Source organism: Camarhynchus parvulus, chromosome 4 (assembly GCF_901933205.1).
Source record: "Camarhynchus parvulus chromosome 4, STF_HiC, whole genome shotgun sequence".
NCBI classification, from domain to species: Eukaryota; Metazoa; Chordata; class Aves; order Passeriformes; family Thraupidae; genus Camarhynchus; species Camarhynchus parvulus.
In genome coordinates, this window is record NC_044574.1 from 3223780 (window position 1) to 3242601 (window position 18822).

Below are 18822 nucleotides of genomic sequence, written 5' to 3' on the forward strand. Positions count from 1 at the left end.
CACACACTTTTGGTTCAAATTCACTCAGGTCCTTCCCTCAAGTGAAAGCCAAATGTCCATCCAGGACTCTTCCTTCCCACACAGATATTCTGTCCTGCCTTAGCTACCAGGACTTGTCTGAGATGATTAATTACCTAAACTTTAAAAAATAATTAACAGTGAAGGTGCCAAGTACTCAGACCCCCAACAACCCAGAATCACAGAATGGTTTGGGTTGGAAGGAACCTTAAAGACCATCCCAGGAACCTTAAAGACAGAGTCCAGGATGGCATCAGAAGATCCTGTGTGTGACACAGGAGCAGCAGCTGGAATATGCCAGGCAACAAGGAGACATCTAAATCTAACTCTTGAGCTGCTCCTCCAAAAATCCTGGATGCTTCACAAGCCTGAAGAAAAACAAAGAAATCCATCTGCCACCTCTTAGGGACAGTAAATGTTCCAGGTAAGGCAGAATCTTGGGAAAATGGAGGTTAATTCTCTTTTTCTTTTCCCACTATTGCCCTGCAGCAAGAACAAACCTAAATGGTTTTGCCCTAATTTATGCCTGTTTTGTTTGCTATCCTAAACCTCCTCTATTCAAAGGAAGGTTTTGCTGCAGAAACTTTTACAGGTGGTAAAATAATAACAATCTGTGAGCAGGCAGGGTTGCACTCTGCATCCATGTAAACCAACAGCAAAGCTTCCAGCATTTCCAGGGGACAGGTTTTGCCACAGCTCCAGCTGGGGCTAAGTGCACCTGTGTTCCCACAATACCACAACAAACCAAACTGGAGATGATCCTTTCTCTATCTCTGACACCTGAAGCTCTTTTTTGCCTTCTAATAAACAAGATAATGATTTTTTGACTGAGTTTGCCCCTGATCTGAGCAGCTGTTCCTCCAGTGCTGTTGATATTCCGCATAAACTGGATTTTCTCTCTCTGGATGTTGTTTGTTCTGGCTGAATTTAGTTAGGAAAATGCCATAAACTGAGAACAAGTAAACAGAATTGAAGTGCCAAGACATTATGGGTATCAAATAGTCAGCCTCAAAGAGGAGGAATTTCTGGGATGAATAAATGGAAAAACTGTGCTCTGAGGGAGATCCCCACTTCCACACAGTGGGGAGGCAGCTGGGGAGGAAAGGACCTTCCTGAGCTGTCAGAAATGTCCTGGATTATCCCAAATGACACACTGCAGCCATAAAAGCATTCCAGGGCAATAAGTGGGTGATGGACACAGACATCCAAAGCTGTTTTCCATTTAAACAGTAGAGTGAGGGTGGCTTGGAAACCCTACATGCTCCTAAGGAGTTAAAAGGTAATTCTGGAGCCTGGCACAATTAACATTCTGGCAGAGTCTATTTAAATTACAGGGAAAGTTGAGCTTGTCCAACTGGATAGTCAGACTGCAGGTTCCCCCAAACAGGGCTTTGATTCTCCAACACAACACCCAAAATCCTCTCTGGCTTACATAAAACACATGTGGAATCACGCTCCCTGTTGCACAACACAGCTCCAGGGAGAATTCCAGGTATATAAGTATAAACTGGAGGCCATTGCTCTGCCAGGGCTGAGGATTTCTCTGGCAGCAGAGGGGAGGACAGGCTGGTCCTGGTGGCAAAGCTGCCTTGAGAGTTACTGACAGCAGCAGCACCTCCCAAGGCAAGGGCAGGGGGGGTTTCACTCAAGCACAGCAGTCAATGACAAAAAATATGAGCAAATATCTGAAAAAAACCCTAAAAGGAAGTTGTTTTTATGATCCAAACAACCCAACCCAATAAAATTCTTATTATTTCTGCATCCTTGCATTCCCCATGCTGCTCTAGCACTCCCAATAATCACCACAGCTTTGACATCTTTTCTGTTCTCAGGTCCACTGCTCTGCCAGCCTGCTTTTAAAATATGCTGCCAGGGTGAAATAAAACCTGACTGTGCTTTTCTCAGCCTGCAAAGGGCAGCTCAGCACAGGGAGGGGAGATCTCCCTGCAGCAAAAGGTGTTAGAGAATCATGGAGTGCTTTGGGATGGAAAGATCATCTCCTTCCAATGCCCTGCCATGGGCAGGGACACCTTCCACCATCCCAGGTTGCTCCAAGCTTCATCCAGCTTGACCTTGGACACTCCCAGGGATCCAGGGACAGCTTCTCAGGGCCTCATAATAGAGAATTTCCATGTAAAATCAAATCTAAATCTCTCCTCTTTTATTTTAAAACCACCCCCCCTTTGTCCTGTATAAAAAATCACTCTCCCTCTTTAAGTCCCTTTGAGTACTAAAATGCCAGTTCCCTGTGCACAGACAATACATGGAATTCCCAGGGATTCTGGAGGGGATGCCACAGCACCCTGTCCCTTCTGCACTTCAAAGTTGGCTTTATTAGACTGAGTCTAGAAAGAATGAATGGGATCTAGGATAAAAAAAAAATTACTGAGCTCTGCTGCAGATCAGAGATCCCAGATTAGAACCACAGAATGTCCTGAGCTGGAAGGGACCCAGGAGGATTATTGAGCACAACTCCTCCAACAGGAAAAATGAGGGTGCAGAAGTGACTGCAGGTGGGCAGCTCTGCACAGCCCCAAAGCCAGCAGAGCAGGCAGCACCCCTGAGCTGACACAGACACTTTTTGGAGCTTTGTCCCACACGCTCATTCTGAAAGCACTGCTGATTGACAGGGGCAGCTCAATGGGCTCACAGGAAGGCCAGGGGAGCAAAGGGCTGAGCACAGGGCTCAGCTTCCCTCCTGACAGCAGAAAAGCAGCACACACCAGCGCAGCTGCACAAAAGCTTTTGTTTTACATCTCAAAACCAAGCCCTTGTTGCTGCTCTGGGACTGACAACCGCCCCTGCAAGCAGCAGGGCTCAAACCCAAACTGTGCAAAAACCCAGATTTTGTGGGGTTTGAGTCCTGAAAAATTCTTTTCTTCTTCTTTTTTTAAAGAAATGAAGGTAAGAAAAACAAATCCCAGAAGGAAAAACCTCCCCTGATGCTGCTGGAGGTCAAAACCCAGTAAGTGACATTTAGTGATGCTGGATGGGGCACGTCCTCACAGTCCAGTGAGTTCCCCAACCTCGGTGCTGCTTTCACAGCATCACAGAACAATCTGGGTCAGAAGGGACCTCAAAGATCCTCCAATTCCAACCCCCTGCCATGGGCAGGGACTCTGTTTTGGAGAGGAACAGCCTCCCTGAGCCAGGCTGTGCAGTTTCCAGTAGCAACTGTGCCTAATCCAGCCCCGAGACAAAACTGTCAGTGCTCATTCATACCCACGGCACGTGCTGGGCAGACTCTGGGCATGGCCACAACTACTGCATGGGGGATTTTTTTCCCCCAGTTTAAGCTCATTTTAAGAGCATTTTAAAAAATAAAATAAGCATATTTAAATCAGATTTTTTATAAATATAAAATTTTAATAGATGAGGTTGTGTAAGCTTTTCCCTCTGCATGTTCATCATACAAAATACATTTATTCAGTGTTTTATTTTCACAGTACTGGAGAAATCAACAAAAGACAAGCTGGTTTGGTGGTGAAATTCTTGATTTTAAAAAAAAGAATTGTAAGAAAAAAGATAAAAATCGTATTGAAGAGGATTAAATCAGCAGTTGCTCTGCCCTGTATTCAGGTCACAGCACCAAAAAGATGCCTAATTGACAAAATAATGCTGGGATCACATCACCTCTTAGGTACTGACAGCAGGGAATGTAAAGACTGAAGCAAAATAAAAAAAGAATTAGTTTTCTAGGAAAGTTTCAGAAGAGGCAAGTCACCAGATACATGGGCTAATGAAATAGGAAGAAATGTCACTGAATTGCTAATGCAATTTGCAATTATTTTTGGTAAATTCTTCAAAAATTTTCTTTTTCTATTTTTAATTTGAGGTATGTGGTAGGTGCACAAACACAAATATTTGTCTCTTTTTTCTCTTTGGGCATATTTAGCTACCAGCACCAGGTGAGGAAGGGGATTTTGAGGAGCTTTCCAGCATCTCCAAGGGCATTGGGGAGAAGGGAGAGCCCGGCTGTCACAGGAGGTGATGGACAGAAGATGAATTGGGATGTTCAAGGTGCAGGGAGAAGCTTTTCTACCATGAGATCAGCCAAGCTGGATGCCCAGAGCTTGGGCAATTTCCATCCCTGGAGGTTTTCAAGATGGATAAAGCTCTGGGCATAATCACAGAATAAAAAGTTGGAAAAGCCCTCCAAGACCACTGAGTCCAACCATTCCCCCAGCAGTGCCAAGGCCACCACTGACCATGTCCCCAAGTGCCACATCCACATGGCTTTTAAATCCCTCTAGGGATGGGGACTCCAACACTGTCCTGGGCAGCTGTGCCAGGGCTGGACAACCCCTTCCATGCAAAAATATCCAATTTAAAACTCCCCTGGCCCAGCCTGAGGCCGTTCCCTCTCCTCCTGTCCCTGTTCCCTGGGAGCAGAGCCTGATTTCCCCTGGCTGTCCCCTCCTGTCAGGAGTTGTGCAGAGCCACAAGGTCCCTGCAAACACACAGCAACTTGGATCATGGAATTATTTTATTCTGTATAAAAACCTGTGTAAAAAGGAACAGAGTTTGTTCCTTTTTACAGAGGCGTTCCAACACCTTGTTTGAGAGACAGCCCAACGCCATGATGTTAAAAACCTTCTAGAAAACAACCTCAAGTCCCCCTTTTCCATATCACCCCTTCCTGAGTTTCCCCTCCACATTCCAACAGTGTCTGCCCTTCGCCTCCCCAGCCAGCCTGGAGAGATGTTATTCTTCTCACCAAAAAAAAAAAACCCAAAAAACCCCCCCCTCGATTATTTATGCTGCTCTTTGAACAACACAAGCTATTGTCAGGGAGTGTTTTACAGCTCTGAATGTCACATTGAGAGTCTGGTCATGCCAAGAGAAAAGCCTGCCACTGCCATGTCCAGGCATAAATCCCTTTATTCAAAGCACCCAGAGCCCAGAGCTGGGTAAAACCTAAAAGGAAGCCAGTGGGTGTGACAGCTGCATTTTGTACAATGACATAAAAAGGAACAGGCAAAGCTGCTTGGGTGTTTTTTTTTTGTTGTTGTTTTTTGAGGTAAAAGGTAGAAAATCTGCAAGATTGTGCAGAGCCAGGTGAGGCTGAGTTTGGGCTGGAGGAATTGCACAGAGAAGCACGGGGGTGAGCAGAGCTGGAGAGCTTCCCAGCAGGACCCAGGCAGCTTTTGCTGTCGAGAAAACCAGGCAGGCTGGACAAGAAACCCATTTCCTGCCTGAGTGTGACTGTGTGAAGGGAAACAGGGAGGCAAACAAAACCCAGCCACCTTCGGCTGGGGAGCGCCCCAAAACCACCGAGCCATTACAAGCCTAAAAGACCAAAAAAAGTGTTAAAAACACCCAGTCAGGCTCTTTTCCACGGTTTGTTACGTTACAAGGCAAAACTGGACAGGTTGCAATCTTCCTCTGCCACACCCCAAATGCCAGGTTTCAGGTTACTTCACCTGCAGGAATTCACTCGGAAGCGTGGCAGTTCTACCGAGCTCTTAGAGCCAAACTTTTACTCTGCAGCTCTTCCCAAAGTCCTGCAAAGAAAGCATCATTTCCTTCCCCCTCCCACACCCCCCCCCCGCCGTGCACCAATGAGGAATTAGAACCTGTGTGAAATAATAAATATGGCCCAGCAAAAAAAGGGAATGAGGGGGGCAATAGGAAAGGCAGAGCTCCCAACCTACGGGATCCATCCTTCCAGCCTCCCACTCAGGAAATGGATTTTCAACGCTGCCTATCAAAGCTCCTCCCAGTTTTGGCATCTCCACCTCTTCTCCCTGCAGAATTCATTTTAAACACTGAAAATTTGGGGATTTTTTTAAAACCAGTTTGTGGATATTTGCAGCGTACCCAGCACTGGCACTCATGGTTTTTCTGTTGCACATCTCATGGGTATATTTACTATCAGCAAACATCCCAGCAGTAATCCTGCATTTATTTCTTTGTCTTTCTGGTAACTCCCCCACAGCTGCACCTTCAAAGCCCAGAAATCCAGTTTGCCACCCTTCACAAGGAACCTCCAGGCATTATGATTTATCTCCTCCACAATCTCAATTCACCATGAAAATATTTGGCGAAACCCATCAGCAGCTTCCCTGATACAAGTGCAGAGACTCTGCCACTACTTCTGCCCACACAATTTTCTCTAACATCCAAAAAAAGAGATGAACTGTGTGGTTTTTAAAATACAACCCTATGGTGCTCAGCACTCCTGTTCCCCTTTATCTTTGAAGTCCCCATGAATTTTCCCAGCAATGACATCGTGCTGCTGCAAAGATTTCTTGATTTATGCAAAAAACTTGATCCCTTTTGTGCCCCTTTTATGAGCAAAGGGTTTCTCTTTTTTCTTTGGATGTAGCCTGGTGATTAACTGCCACAAGCCCTGTGCACAGCAGTCCTTTGCTGAATGTCACAGAGCCTTTAGATTTCTGAGGATGAGAAGGATGTTGGGAGTACAGACACCAACAACAAAGAGAGCTACGTGCAAGCATCACCTTCAGACCTTCCTTTTTATGAGGTACTGCCTTTTATCCTGGATTTTAAGCAGCAGGAGCAGGGAGAGGGGCTTTGCTGAGGTCACTGGTGAGGCACAGTGCCATGATCTGCTGTGCTGCATCCATCAGGAACTGCTGCCTCCTGAGCCATGGGATGGAGAGAAGCTCTCAACACCAGAAGGGAGCGATCTACAGCAGGCAGGGAGTGTGGGGAGTGTGCTCAGGGAAGGGCAGGGAGGTACAAAGCACCCTGCAGCTCTCACTGAGCACCTTCTGCAGCTGCAGAACTCCTGGGATGCAGTTGGGTTACTCCTCATTGGCCAGCAGTGTGAGGAAAGGGAGCCTGGGCTGAGCTCAGTAATTCCAGCCAGATCCCAAAGCCAAGAACTGCAGGGTTGTGCCAAGGAATTGATCAATGGCATTTTCTGAGCTCCCCAGCAGAGGAAAGGCACAGATCTGTAAAAGCAGGTCCAGAGAAGGCCATGGAGATGCTCCAAGGGCTGGAGCTCCTCTGTTCTAGAGCGAGGCTGGGAGAGCTGGGGGTGCTCACCTGGAAAAGGCTCCAGGGAGCGCTCAGAGCCCCTTGCAGGGCCTGAAGGGGCTCCAGGAGAGCTGGAGAGGGACTGGGGACAAGGGATGGAGGGACAGGACACAGGGAATGGCTCCCACTGCCAGAGGGAAGGGATGGATGGGATATTGGGAAGGAATTGTTCCCTGTGAGGGTGGTGAGGCCCTGGCACAGGGTGCCCAGAGAAGCTGTGGCTGCCCCTGGATCCCTGGAAGTGCCCAAGGCCAGGTTGGACAGGGCTTGGAGCACCCTGGGATAGTGGAAGGTGTCCCTGCACAGGAACAGGGGGTTGGAACTGGATGGTTTTTAAGGTTCTTTCCCATCCAAGCCATTCTGTGATTGTGTAACTGGAGCCACCTCATGCCCAAGGCCAGGACAAATGGAAAGAGCAGCAGCCCTGAGACCACCCTGACCCTGGGTGCTGAAAATCCCTTAACTCCAGGCCCTTTGATGTGTCCCTGCTCACCAGTTCTCCTCTCCTACACGTCCAGAGCAGGGCAGAGGCAGCAACACCACCTAGGAAAGAGCTCCAGTTTCCTTCCAGGCACTCAGGCTGGAGAAATGGGAAGGATTTAAAGCAGATGACAGAGTTGGTAAAAGATGATCCTTTGGTCTTAGTGGTTTGGTGTTTTTAAGCCATGTGGGATTCAACCCTCCTCAAACAACTCTGGTACCACAGAAATCACAAGAAGCCTGTGCCTCTTTGAGGGACAGTGCACTACTTCTCCTAATCAAAATATTATTATTGAGCTGATAAAATACTGATCAAGAGATAACCTCATTTTCTCCCACTCAATCCTTCCCCATTGCCACTGGGGTTCATGCTGGCATATGTTATTTTCATGCAGGCAGAAGGTAATGATAGGAAAGCAATTACTGGGCAACGTTTTTAAAAATACAGTAAAATATTTATGAGCAATCTAATTTTTTTTTTCACGCCTGGTTGCTCCATGCACTGGGTCTACAACTCCAGCACATTGTGGATGAGATGGCTTTTCACAACAGACTGGAATCCAGACAGCAGAGCCTCCCAAAACCAGCACTGCTGAACAGTGTGGTTGGTAGCTGTGTCCTATGGAACAGAATCCTACAAGAATCCCAGAATTTTTTGGGTGGGAAGGACCTTAAAGCTCATCCAGTTCCACCCCCTGCCATGGGCAGGGACACCTTCCACCATCCCAGGTTGCTCCAAGCCCTGTCCAACCTCTCCTTGGACACTTCCAGGGATCCAGGAGCAGCCACAGCTTCTCTGGGCATCTCCTCTTTCTGCTTTTTTAAGGGATTGATGGATTTGAAACCAACATGAAAGCTAATTTTTTCCCCCGAATATTTTATCACTAATCCCTGGATCTGGATCACAAGTTTCTCCCTGCTCTAAAAATGCAAAATTTTCAGATTCAGCCAAGCAAAACAGAGAAACTATTACACTCATGAGAAATTTCAGCATGAACATTTTAAAGTTGTGTAAAGTAACAAGGAAGAGGTTCCTGACTCAAGGTGTGTGAATATGGTGACCATAAACATCAGACCATGAGGTGCCTGTCATGGGCACAATTTTTTGAAAGAGAAACTGAAGCTCAGCTCCTGTGGATGTTTAAATTTCAGGTAGGGGGGTTTCTACAGTAAAAATAAGAATATTCCAAATATTCCATGTGTAAAATTGACTTGGGTGAATGCCACACTACTCTGGCCCCACAAAGGGATAAAAACTTCATTTTTATGCTTAGAACCAGAGAACCATTAAGGCTGGAAAAGCCTTCTAAGGTCACTGAGTCCTCTGTTCCCCCAGCAGTGCCACATCCACAGGGCTTTTAGATCCCCAGGGCTGGACCACCCTTTCCATGAAGGAATTTTCCCAATATCCAACCTATCCCTTCCTTGAGACTGTCACGTGTCCCTCTGAGAAACTATTTCAACCCAGCTCTCCCCACAAGCCTCATAAAAGGATTTCACTGCAACAAATGCCACTGCAAAGAACAAGAATGACTTAAAAATCCAAATAAAGCTCTTTTCTTTTCTTTTTTCTTTTTTTTACCATGTAATTGCAAATAACAAACATATCTGTGGTTCACAGAGGAGGCAATAAATTAAAGCTACACTCACAAATCAGACCAGAAAAAGATACTTAAGTCATTCAATCCACCACCCTGGGATGGCTGTGGCCCCATGGGATTCTGCTCAGTTTTGTGAAAGACTTGGAGTCCTGAATAGAGGAAGCACAACACCAAGAGCTCTCTCTGAAGTGTTTTCTTTTTTATTTTTATAAAATGAAGCCATCCCTCTGGTGCTTCCTGAGCACAGCCTTGTTGGTCTGGCAGGAGAAAAGCAAATGGTCTTTAGCAAATAAGCTTTTTATGTGTGAGAGGAGCACATCATAAATAAAGAGGAAGTTTGATCCCTGGCAGAATGGTTGTGTGTGTTTCTTCTGTAGCCACCCCAGGATGGCTGTGACATTTCAGCTTCTAGAAGAAGAGACAGGTATTTAATATCTTTTGTGAATCACAGAGTGGTTTGGGTTGGAAGGGACCTTCAAGATCATCTGGTCCCACCCCTGCCACAGGCAGGGACACTTCCACTATGCCAGGGTGCTCCAAGCCCTGTCCAACCTGGCCTGGAATACTTTTAAACTTTAAATTCATGCAAAAAGATGCATTTTGAGCCATTAGGAAGCTGAAGATCCCAAAATTTTATCTTCCTCACTGATTTTTCTGCTTTCACCAGACACTGAAGAATAAAAAAAAAAAAAGCCAATTTTTTTTCATTTTTCATTGAGCTGTATCCCTCAACCAATGCATTAAGTGCCTATTTCCATAGCTTTGGTGAACAGAACTATTTTAGGAATGGTCACTAAACAAAACAAGTTGAGGGTTTGGGTGTTGCAGTGGTTTGGGGTTTTAATTTCTGGGACTTTTTTATTTTGAGGACAAGAGGAAATGACCTCAAGTTGCACCAGGGGAGGTTTTAAATTGGATATGAAGGAAAATTTCTCCATGGAAAGGGTCATCCAGCCCTGGCAGAGCTGCCCAGGGCAGTGATGGATTCACCACTTTTGGAGGGATTTAAAAGCCAAGTGGATGTGGCACTTGGGGACATGGGTTAGTGGTGGCCTTGGCAGTGCTGGGCTAAGGGCTTCAGTGATCTTAGAGACATTTTCCAACCCAAACAATTCTATAATTCTGTAATTCTATGAAGGAAAAAAGCCATGTAACCACAAAGCCATGAACTCTGCACTAGTTTCCACTGCATTTCCAGAACACATGTCCAAAGAGACACGTTTTGGGAGAATTAAAGACTTTTTGCCTGAGATGGGTTTGAATAAATAAATAAATACACAGTGAGTAGTTCCAGTCCCTCAGCTGGGTGTAGCTCTGTCCAGACAGGTCTGGTTTCACACTAAGTCCATCCATTAGGATTCTCAAGACTTCCCAAAATGATATAAGCAGGAGAAAACCCCAAAACTTCATAGAATGAGCTTTTTCAGTGCTCTGGGCTGTAGCTGAAGCCATCTCCCCACACCACAGATGTGACAGCACCACAATAGAATGAATAATTCCTGTAACTCCCTCCAAACCCAAGGACAGCACTGAGAGCCTAAATTAGGAACATGAAAACCATTAACATGACCAATTAACCTCTGCCCCACCCTCCCCACGCCACATAAAAGCCGACGTAACAATCCCCAAGATAACATTGTGTGTCAGAAATATCACACACAGGAATACAGCAGTGCTGGGCTTGTTTCCTGACCTGGGAAAGCTGCTATAAATGTAGTGCATTGTGCTCCTGGAGGATTTCAAGCTGGAAATTGGTTGCCAACAGTCCTGGTTTGCTGTTGGAATTTCCAATCAGGTTCCTAAAACTCTTTGGGTTCCCCAAGCAACACCATGTCAAGGTGCTGCTTTGAGTTCTGGACTGTGTGGTTCAGAATTTAATTTTTTTTGGTGGAATTTAATTTTTTTGGTGGAATTAAATTTGTTTTTGTGGAATTAAATTTTTCTTTTTTTTTCACCCCAGGGATATGAAAACTAGATGTGGAGAAGATAATAATTAATTTTATAATAAATAAATAAATAAATAAATAAATAAATAAATAAATAAATAAATATTAAATATATATAAATATAAATATATATTAAATATATATAAAAATAATTAATTCTATAATAAATAAATAAATAAAATTTTTGGTGGGATTTAATTTTTTTGGGGTGGAATTTAATTTTTCTTTTCTTTTCACCCCAGGGATATAAAAGCTGGATGTGGAGAAGACAACCAAATCAAGCAGGATTTGCGTGTTTGTGATTTTTGATGCACATTTCATGGCTAAGGGAACCTAAACCAAAATCATCTTGGCTTTTGGAGGCTCTCCAGCTGAGTCAAGAGGACAGATATTCAGGAGAGCATCTCATTTTAAGGAATTTCTTCATGGAAAAGGTTGTTAAGCATTTCAGGAGGCTGCCCAGCAAGGTGGTGGAGATCCATCCCTGGAGGTGTTCAGGGAATGACTGGTCTGGGTGACAAGGTGGGAATGGGTCACAGGTTGGACTCAATAACCTTGGAGATCTTTTCCAACCCAAATGATTCTGTGATTTTTCATTAACTCAGCTGTTACATTACACATAATTCAGAGGTTTGGGTCTCCAACCTGGCCAGCCTCCAGGAAAATCTCAAAAATTCCCAGAACCCGCCACACCCTCGTGCACAAGCCCTCAGTCCATGGCATTCTCCCCTCCTGGTGGAAGCCATCCTTGCAAGCAAAATTCTCCCAAATAATCCCCCCACCCCTTTCTAGAGAACTTGAACTGCCCTGATGACAAATTTGAGGAGTGTAAAGGATTCCTCTCTCCCAGCAAAGCCCAAAGGATGTGGCACCTCACAAACATACAGAATTTTGAAGTTCTGTCTTCATAAAGAGGATTTATCTCAATGAAGCCTTCTCCAGTCAGTATTTCCAGGTACCACCACCACCAGCTTTTGGTGCTAAGTTCTTTTTTAGTTTTAAGTGCTTTTCCACCAAGCCCACCAAGGTTAAAAGCAACACTTTCACTCCTTTTGGTTCCTTTGCAATCAAAATGAACAGATGTCAGTGACCCAAACAGACAGTGCTCAAGAAGGGCTTCTCCAAAATGAAACCAACATTTTTGATGTCCCCAGTGATGCTGAAAGCTGTTGGCATCTTAATTTTATCCTTGTGGTGACCTGTGGGCTTAGGCCTCTCCTTAGTTTCACCCTCACTTTCTCTCCATGAAAAGCCACAATTTCCACTTCAATGCCTCCTCCTACCTTCCTTAAGGTCTTTTATAAACGAATAATTTTTAATAATTTTAATAATATATTTTATAATAAGATCTTTTAATACAATATTGTAATAAAAATATATAAGAATTTTTAAATTAAAATTTAATTTAAATAATTTTATAAATTACAATAATTTTGGAGCTATTTCCTTAAAAGTTGTGCTTTTTCCCCTGCCACTGCCATGCCAGTTGTTTGCCAAGGGCTCCACGAGGTCCATCCCCAGAGGAAGACCATCCTCCCAGGAATTTTCCAAGGGTGAAGCTGAGCACCACCAGCCAGGCCCTGAACAATAAATACCTCCCTCATTAGTATGCTGAGCCACATTAGTTCTGCTGCTCACAGAGCCAAAGCATCAAAGCGGGGCTGAATCTTCAATTTCACACTTTGCAACGTGACGCATCAGATACTCCCGGGGCTCTGGGTGCCAATGAGGGATTCAAAAAGAGTTTTGAGATGTGTGAGGTGCTGCTGGTAAATCTGCTAATGTGAAAGAGGCAGCACGTGCCTCTGAGAGAAGGGGGATGAAGTCATCCTGCAGAAAATTGAGGTTAAAGCAGTGGAAGGGCGAAGTGACTGCCCAGCATCACACTCGAGGCTTTGGTAATACCATGACCTCATTTGAGGAGTTGGTCACATCCTTGTGGGGGTTTTAGTTGTTGGTTTTTTTGGTCTGGATTGAAGGTACTTGAGAGGGTAGTTCATGTTTGGACTCAGGTGTTTATTATTTTTATTAGTAAAACAGTCTCACTACTGTGAGTTGGGCAGTTTTTCATTAGAAGGCACAAAATGGCCAACAATTTTTTGTTACAAGGTTTTTTAAGACTGAACTCTCTAATTAAGAACTGACACCTAGATTATTTTCCCTTTTAACCCAATAACTGATCCCACAGAGCTGCAATGAGGACTTTTCTGCCCAATTACAAAATGCCACCCAAACCCATAAAGAAGAAGGAAAAAGAAGCATGAAGAAGAAACCCAGGACAACACCCTGTGCCCTCCATCTTGCTGCCATCCACCACACACTAAAAATCCCAAAACCTAAATTTCTCACCAAGTGATACACCTGCACTGCTCTCTATAATCTATTTCACACTTTTGTGGATTCCAGTCTATCTTGAAGTCTGGGAAACTTTCTCCATGAATGAGGGTCAAAGTCAGTGCTCCCCTGGGGGTCAGGGCATCCCAGAGCAGACAGAGAAATATTCCCTGTGTGCCCTGGGTTTCTACACATCCTAAAAATCAGACATGGATTACCTAAGAAGTAAATTTAGACTGCAGAATTTGCATCAAGTCTGGGAAGTCTCAAGGTCTCTCCACCCAGCCCCTCCTCCCACTGCTACTCAGTTTTCACAGAATTTGCAAGATTTGAGGATTTTGAGGATTCTCAAATGCAGCTGGAAATGCTTGGAGTTTCTGAAGGTTATTTGGGACGGAGGGGCCTATAAACACAAACTGTGTCCTGTTACTGCTCTCCTGTCTTTAGGAAATGAGTTTTAAGAACACAACGTGTTACTCATCACTGCAAGAAAACTCTGAATGATGCTCTCATGGCTGCAGTTGAACCTGTACTTACCAAATACACGATTTCAGCTGATTTTTGCACTGAGAACTCTTTGTCCCTATTGAAAAGAGAATTCCTCCAAGAAGACAACATCAGCCTTGATGATTAGAACAGAGTAAGACCAACCAAGGCCAGGGAATGCTTCCTTGCATTCAAAATTGAAGCAAAAAGGTGTCAGGGATGGCAATAGATCCTAAATACTCCAACTGGCAGCAGCATTCCTCAATACATGTGCAGCATTATGGTTTTAGAGGCTTTGGAGGCATTGCACGGATTAATCACACAAAGTAATGATCTCACAGTGAAGTGCTGAGCTGGAATTAAAGAGATTAATGCTCAGGTCCCTGCTCTCAAAGTTCTCACCCTTGGGGAAGTCATATCAACTCCTGCATCTCTCCTCCCCACAAAACCTCCTTTGAATTACTGATCGCAGAACCTGAGTGGAGATGCCAGAGGGAAAGACCATTCCAAAGGCTTTAAAAAAATTATTATTTTTTCCTTAATACCCGCTGTGAGGCACTGTCTTGTTTAATTCATGATTCTTTGAAGAAAGATTTGCCATCTTAAGGGAATAAAAACAAGTCTGTTTTCTCTTTTTAAAAACATCATGTGTTTTTGGTGAAGTCTAGGCCTGAACAAATACTCACATGGACCTCCCAAAACCTGCAAATTCAGGTAATAATGAGTGGATAGGACATGATTACAATGCATTTGGAGACCCAAAGGTTCGGTCAAGCAAAATTCTGGAGTTAGCAGAACATTTTTTGACCCAAATTCCCTCAGGAACATAAGGACACAGCAGGAAATACTGTCTCATACAGCTTTATGTATTTTGTGACTCCCACTGCTGAATCCCTCAAGACTTTGGTTCTTCTGGAGTTACAAGTTAGGCTCTTCCTTTAATTTTCCAAGCTCACGTAATAGAAAAGAAGACATTACCTGTCTTATTTTGTGGCTTTTTCCCATTGCTCAAAACACAAAATTCCGGCCAGGTTTTGGTGAGGATGGGAAGAAATGGGAAAGTATGTAGGTGGAAAAAGAACAACAAAGTACAGTCATGCACAAAATGCTTTTTAAATTTTTTTTTAATTGAAACTCGAAATTTCTGTGAAGAATTTGCCATGGGACAATAGCTGTGTTTTGGTGGTTACATCTGTGCCATGCACAGAGCTGAGAGTCACAACTGAGACATCTCCAACCACAGACACCAAACCTTCCTGCCCACACTGCACCTGAAATTGCACTGGGAGGCCTCAGAAATCCCACAGGATTCCAACCACCGTTGCCTTGAAGTGTAATTAACTGCAATTGCCTTTCTGATTTTATCTCCATTTTCTCAGGTTCTGGGCAATTTGGGAAAGCTCTCTGTGTACCTACAGGTGAGAATGCACACCAGAGCATGCACCTACTTGTCTGGAGCTACCAACTTCCCAGTGGATCTGCTTTTCTCAGGGCCTCCTTGGAGAATGAAACTTAGGGAAGAAGCCCATCCTTTGGGAAATTCTCTTTCTTATCCTGTAAAGTCACTGATAAAAAGATTTCTGGTCCTGCTGACGATATGAGCTCCAATCAAGGGAGTGTTCAAGCTCAGCTTGGCTCCTCTAGGCTCAAGCTCTGTGCTTCCCACAAGGTTTTCTGACAAATTACTCTCACAGGGATTTAAAAAAAAGATGCTGACCTGGCCCTTGCAGTAAGAAAGAGATTTTCCTTCCTTCTCCACATAAATTTTATAGTTTCCTAAAAAAAAAATAGAAAGAAGGGATTCAGAGAGAGCAATGGGGAACAGAAAAAAAGGGGAAAGTTTGACCTGGGTCAAGGAGTAATTGATACTCCAGGCTACAGCTTCATCCATGATTCAAAGAATCACAAAATCAGGGGATGGTTTCAGGGAATTCCCAGGCTGGATGGGATTTGGAGCAACCTGGTCTAGTGGAGGATGTGCCTGTGTTGGAAGCGGATGGTCTCTAAGGTCCCTTCCAATCCAAAGCCATTTCATGATTTTATGAAAATTCTTGCCCCTGCAGGGAAAGTTCAGCACTAGTTTCATTCAAAAATACAGACTGGGTGTAGTCAATGAGTTGGAGAAATCCATCTAAAAAATTAAGAGAACTGTTTCAATCCGAAAAACTTTCCTAGTCAGTGGAAAATTCAGCTTTGCAACAAAGTCAGAGGGAAGTTTCTGAGCCAGCCCAGGCAGGAGTTTGCCCGTCCACCCCAAGGAGAAAGGCCAAGAACGAAGCATCTGAACACAGCCCTGCCAAAACCTCCCTGGTTTTATCATCCTGAGTTCAAACCCAGACCTCCTGTCCTGCTGTTCACACTGCACACTGAAGGGTTTCCAAGAAATGCTTCTTGGCAGCAATCCCAAAAAACCCAGCTTCCGACCCACTGCCGGGAGCAGAGGTGGCTTCTCTGCGCATTTTGAAAGCTGAATTTCCAGAGAAATCCCAGCATTTCTGAACAATGCTCTTGATTTTCTCAAACAAAACTATTTCTGTGAGCTTAATTCGGGGCTGGTGGTCTAAAGACCTGGAGAAGATGATCCTGCCCACATTGCCATTCCAGGTTTTGCATGGCATCAGGAATGCTTCCCACCTACCCTTCCTGTAAACCTGCTGGGATCATGAAAATGATTATGATGGAAAATGTGTGAAAGCAGATTTTAGAAGGGATTTCTTGACTATGAGGGTGGGCAGGCCCTGGCACAGGGTGCCCAGAGAAGCTGTGGCTGCCCCTGAATCCCTGGAAGTGCCCAAGGCCAGGCTGGACAGGGCTTGGAGCACCCTGGGATGGTGGAAGGTGTCCCTGCCCATGGCTGGGGTGGAATGAGATGACCTTTAAAGAACCTTTCCAACCAAATATTCTACAGTTCCCACTCATACCCTCTGGGACAGAGAGCACCTGTCTGGTAGGGGGTCTGTTCCTACCTGCCACACTCCTTCCCCTCCTCCAGTAATGCACTTTGAACCAATTTTGCTTTGAGACCACCATGATCTCTACTCAGAGGTGCCACCAGAGCTGGGAGCACAATGAAGTCCGGGATCCCAAGGTTTCCAATTGCACAGAAAGAACTATTTAGGATATAATCAACATTTCAGATCTAAATTCAGAAGTCTTCTCACCTGTGCTCTGCAAACACAGGCTCCCTGCTCTGCCAGCACTACTGCTGCTCTGCCCGAGCTGGAATAAAAGTGTCACACTGCTGAAAGAGCTGACAAAAAGAAGACAGCAACTTGTGACAAGCGAATGTGACCCGTGCAAACAAAGCCCAGAAATCTGAGTGGGCAGCTTTGTACAGGCTCCATGCATCACTTTTCCCCCACATAATCCAAATCTGAATGCTCTGGCCCTGTGACACCAATCGGGAAGTGATGGATAATGAAACACAAGCAGAAATGGGGGCACAAGCCCTTCCAGCTCCCATCAGCTGCTTCACAACCCCCATTTTAGAGAGAGAAAAAACACTCAGCCCAAAATGTCATTCCAGTAGCCCACAGGAGTCAAGAGGCTCTGGATATGATGAACACATCTGACACTCCATCTCTGAATTCCCCTTAGAATCCCACACTACCTAAGATGGTGAACATGTCCCATGACCTCAGGGTGGACTTTGCTGTCTTATTCCAAAAGGACTCTGTTGAAGAAGCTTCTGTTTAATCCAAATTTTAAAAGGAAGGTGCTGAGGACTATTTCACTTCAGCCAACAGAGTCACATCCACATGGGGGTTCATCATGCAAGACAAACTACTCACAAACACACAAACTCACAAATTTTTTGAGACCATTTCACCTGGCCAGTCACACACCAGTAGCCACAGTGACCCATGGCCACTGCTCTTCATGTGGCTCCAGGAACATCCTGCCAATCCCAGCAGCTCCAGGATTCCAGCTGGCCACTGAATTCCAACCCCAAAGAGCTCAGAAGCCCTGATAGGCACAACCAAGCTCTTGCTTCTCTAAAAAAGCCTTTTCTTACACTACCAAAAACTTAAAAATAAATGGAGTTTAGTCTATTAATGTTTATGCTGAGCATCATATATTAATTAATTCTGAGACTTCAGTCTCACTGAATTTAATCATTTTCTGGGATCAGCTATGGAGAAAGCAGGCACCAAAGACAAAGTCTTTCTCCTAGGACAGTTGGCCACTTCTCAGTACATTACATTCATAGAACACCCTGAGTTGGAAGGGACCCACAAGGATCATCCAAGTCCAGCTCCTGGCCCTGCACAGGACAACCCTAATTACTGGGATTCACTCAGCTGCTGACCTCAAGAGGAGTTTTCCCCAAATCAAAAAGTGAGCAAGAAAAAAATTCAAAAAAAACAACTTAAAAATACAGATAACAAAACACAGCATGAAATTCAGTGAAGTACAGAGAGGAACACACACAAATAGATGTGAAACTCACTGCTAAATATCACACAGATTCCAAGGGAAGGATTTAGTCAACCCTAAAAGCTAGGATTGGCTTCAGTTTGGCACTGAGGTATCAAATCAGATTTGCAATGAGTTCAAAGAATTTTTATAGGAAACCATAAATTGGTTAAGTTTGTGAAGCAGGCACTGTTGGTTGGACACTGTGCGGAGGCTTTAAGGAAATATCAAACCACAAATACAAACTACTTCTCCAGACAGGGTGAACCTGTGAAAGCCACAGCAACAAGAAATGCTTGAGGAAAAGACCTTGTTGATACAAATCCCCAGGTTTCACAGGCACATCTCCCTTTGCTACTCCAGCAGCACCATCCCAGCACGGAATCCACCTGGGTTGGAACGAGTCCTTCCAAACACCCAACAAGAAATCTTACAGTAGGGTTTTTATTTTTAATTTTTAAAAGCATTCTTCAATCTTTTCCACAGGTTAGACCACGGGAAGAACTTTGACCAGAAAAACTTCCCACAAACTCCCT

At 44.5% G+C, this 18822-nt stretch overlaps 1 protein-coding gene across 3 annotated transcripts in view; it reads right to left on the reverse strand.

Annotated features, from left to right (window-relative positions):
- The window catches only part of PTPRA (protein tyrosine phosphatase receptor type A), a 126700-nt gene that overhangs the window by 77861 nt on the left and 30017 nt on the right, over nt 1-18822 (reverse strand). The window lies entirely within an intron of this gene.